A 4,071-nucleotide genomic window follows, 5' to 3' on the forward strand; every position below is an offset into this window, starting at 1 on the left:
GGACCTTGTGATGGTGGCATGTAACGTTTTTGACAGAAAGGGTAGAGAAAAGGGAGTAAGTAGCCTTTTGGTCAGATGAAACAGAGCAGTTGTACATCAAAGTAGATTTGTGTTTTTTAGACGTTACTTTAATTCCCAAAGGGGATCCTTCCCATTTAGAGCCTTTAGCGACTCTGTTTCATAATGAAATAATCATTATGCTTTTATAACCTGATAAAGGTAAATACAAGACCATCTTTATTCACAAAGGACAAATTATTCTAGTTGTGCAAGTTGAAAGTCTCATGTTCATGATGATGTCATTGTCATAGTGTACGCTGACTGTGTCTATCCTCAAACCTCTGGTACATGTAGTTCCAGGCGAGTCAGTATTCCTCACCAAATTATTTTTTAACCTTGAATCCCTGCAGATCCAGGAGAAGCAGGAGCGCCGGAGGCTGGAGAAGGCAGAGAGGGACCGGGCTGAGGCCAAGCTGGAGGCCGAAATAAAAAACTATGACCCATGGGGCCGGGGAGGGTGCGGCGCACCCCTCAGAGACACCCAAGGGGACCTCATTAGTACGTTGTAGCATGGTTCACTTACATTCCATGTTGGCTCACCCTACAGGAATGCATAAGTTGATTGGAGTTCAATCGATGGCAGATATTTCTGTGTATAGTGTCTGACTGTTCTTTGCCTATCTAGCTGACCTGAAGCAGATGCACAGGCAGAATGAGGAAGCTTGGCTGAACCCCGAGACCTCTCTGAAAAAAGCCACCAGGCCCATCCCGAGAGAGGACAGACTGCCTCCCATCAACGCAGTCTCAGGTAGACAGTCACTGCACTAGCTGGCACATTGCAGATAACACATACATTAATGTGCGTGGAATACACATGGTTGTAATATATTTCATCTTTGCAGGTTCTGATCATGTCCAGACCAGTGACATTTCCAGGAGTTTTTTGGCTAACCAGCAGACAGGGGCGCACTGGGGGCACCACCTGGCCGAGGGCAGGGGTCCCTGGGCTGAGGAGGGTGGACCTCCCTATAGAGAGAGCAGGACCACCAGACTGGGAAGGGTGGAGCCTGACGAGCGGAGGGCGCCAACATACCAGGAGGAACTGGAACAGCAGGTGACCTCTTCCCCCCCCCCCCCCCCAGCTCTATCAGTTGGAAATCAGTACCAAAATACACCAAATGCAATTAGTTCTGCTCATAGATAATGTTTCGGGATTGAAAGAACAAACTCACCATAATGTGGACTGAACTGTAGAACATGGAATGTTCTTCATCAACTTTGATGTGTTGTGGTTCAAATTGAGATATGGAGACTGAAATTTCAAGGCGGACCTTGTGATGGTGGCATGTAAGGTTTTTAACAGAAAGGGTAGAGAAAAGGGAGTAGGTAGCCTTTTGGTCAGATGAAACAGAGCAGTTGTACATCACAGTAGATTTGTGTTTTTTATACGTTACTTTAATTAACAAAGGGGATCCTTCCCATTTAGAGCCTTTAGCGACTCTGTTTCATAATGAAATAATCATTATGCTTTTATAACCTGATAAAGGTAAATACAAGACCATCTTTATTCACAAAGGACTAATTATTTGAGTTGTGCAAGTTGAAAGTCTCATGTTCATGATGATGTCATAGTGTACGCTGACTGTGTCTATCCTCAAACCTCTGGTACATGTAGTTCCAGGCGAGTCAGTATTCCTCACCAAATTATTTTTTAACCTTGAATCCCTGCAGATCCAGGAGAAGCAGGAGCGCCGGAGGCTGGAGAAGGCAGAGAGGGACCGGGCTGAGGCCAAGCTGGAGGCCGAAATAAGACACTATGACCCATGGGGCCGGGGAGGGTGCGGCGCACCCCTCAGAGACACCCAAGGGGACCTCATTAGTACGTTGTAGCATGGTTCACTTACATTCCATGTTGGCTCACCCTACAGGATTGCATAGGTTGACTGGACTTCAGTTGATGGCAGATATTTCTGTGTATAGTGTCTGACTGTACTTTGCCTGTCTAGCTGACCTGAAGCAGATGCACAAGCAGAATGAGGAAGCTTGGCTGAACCCCGAGACCTCTCTGAAAAAAGCCACCAGGCCCATCCCGAGAGAGGACAGACTGCCTCCCATCAACACAGTCTCTGGTAGACAGTCACTGCACCAGCTGGCACACTGCAGACATCACATCATTTCACGCAAATGTAATACACACGTACACAAAATGCATATGACTGTTCTACTTTACCTCTGCAGGTTTTGCCCCTGTCCAGACCTCAATGTATGCCAGAGGAAATGTGTTTCCTAACCAGCCAACGCTTCATCAACTCACTGAACTGGATAAGTATAAGCTTGCCCTAAAACAACAGGTACTGTGTGGTATGGTTTGGGATGTGTTCTGTTTAGATTTCAAGACCCTGGCCTCTGATGGCTATAGGGTCTTTTAGCTTCAACAAGCCATTGATTTGCAGGATGTTGTGTACTGTACACAAACACACGCACACGCACACGCACACACACACACACACACACACAGGTACATGATTTTGTATAACAAACCGTTTACCTTTTGGGCCCTGTCCAGATTGAGGAGAAGCACCTTAAGGAGGCAGAGGAGAAGGAGAAGCTACGTCTGGAGGAGGCGAAGGAGGAGAGGAGGCTGGCAGAGCAGAGGGCTCAAATAAAGAGGGAGTTTGACGAGGAGAAGGACATCCGAAAACTCAAGGAGATGGAGGTCAGCTGGGCACTGATGGGCTAAGAGGGATTTGGCAGAAATGACTGTATATGCGTTTGCAATATACAGTATACAAGTTATCTTATGTGGACCACACACTCTTGAATAACAATGCTGAACAATCTTGATAGTAGAATTCGATTTTTATGGTGTGGACAATAAACACTTGACGTAAGGGTCGATTTTAAGCGAGTGTAACATGTTCTTGTAACTCAGCTGTTATTGGCTCAATAAAGTTTGGTGTTCTTCTTGCAACAGAAAAGGGGCAAAAACAAGGAGCTGGTCCGTCTTGCAGCGGAGAAGAGGAAAGAGGTGGAGGAGAAGAACAAAGAGGTGGAGGAGAAGGAGATTGCTGCTGGGAGGATGCGCTATGAGAAAGAGAGACAGGCGCGCATTCAAGAGGTGAGAGGACCACAAAACTTCATTAGAAAGATTTGAACAAACAGAAATATCAGTATGATCCCCATCTTACTGTCTATCTGCAGATGCAAAGGGAGTTCTCGCCCCCCATCCCCACCCTCCAGAAGAGACACAGGGCACCTCAGTCCACCCCCAGTCCCCCCAGCATGGACAGGAAATGCCCCACCACCCCCATGCCTGTAGGTTACCGCTTGTATAAACCATAAACGTAGTATGGAGAGCATGGTCTGAAAACAGGTAGAAACTGATGTCTCTCTTCCGCCCACACACCTTTTAGACGGGTTCTCTTTCAGGGCTCCAATCCCAGACACCTTCTGTCCCAGCTGTTAGGAAGGAGCTGAGAGCTGCAGGTAACACACACACACAAACACAAAATGTTCCATATAACTAGAACCAACACATTGTACATTAGTTGTAACTGGTATGTGTGTGTATGTGTGTCAGACGGCCTACCAGAGTACAAGAAGGAAGTCCTCTGTAAATTGTCTGCAATCCGTAAAAAGCTGCTCAGAGAGCAGAAACGGGCGGAGGGCCAGATGATGCGCTCAGAGTGAGAGGAGCTGGACTCACTTGACAGGTAACACCCTCCACTACTGGGGCACTACTGCAAAGTTTAGGGGAGAGTAGAACAGAGTTTGGTCATGAAGTATGAGATGCTAAGTTTCTCTATGTGACTTAGGATGGAGGCTTCAAGGAAGTTTATCAGACTGCCAGATGACTACATCCTGTCAAAGAGGGTGGACCCAAAGAACTCTCTCTCTCTCTGTCTCTCTCTCTCTCTCTCTCTCTGTCTCTCTTTCTCTCTCTCTCTCTGTCTCTCTCTCTCTGTCTCTCTCTTTCTCTCTCTTTCTCTCTCTCTCTGTCTCCCTGTCTCTCTGTCTCCCTGTCTCTGTCTCCCTGTCTCTGTCTCTCCCTGTCTCTCTCTGTCCCTCTCT

At 47.0% G+C, this 4,071-nt stretch overlaps 1 long non-coding RNA gene across 1 annotated transcript; it reads left to right on the top strand.

The window, feature by feature from the left end:
* Window positions 1–2,231: 2,231 nt before the first annotated feature.
* LOC146298788 (uncharacterized) lies at window positions 2,232–3,280 on the top strand. The gene is made up of 3 exons (XR_014735362.1): window positions 2,232–2,716; window positions 2,975–3,118; window positions 3,202–3,280. It is a non-coding gene; the product is annotated as an uncharacterized LOC146298788 (long non-coding RNA).
* The last annotated feature ends 791 nt before the right edge of the window (window positions 3,281–4,071 follow it).

This window comes from Hypomesus nipponensis, chromosome 3, assembly GCF_054491055.1.
Source record: "Hypomesus nipponensis isolate SF chromosome 3, ASM5449105v1, whole genome shotgun sequence".
Classification (NCBI taxonomy): Eukaryota; Metazoa; Chordata; class Actinopteri; order Osmeriformes; family Osmeridae; genus Hypomesus; species Hypomesus nipponensis.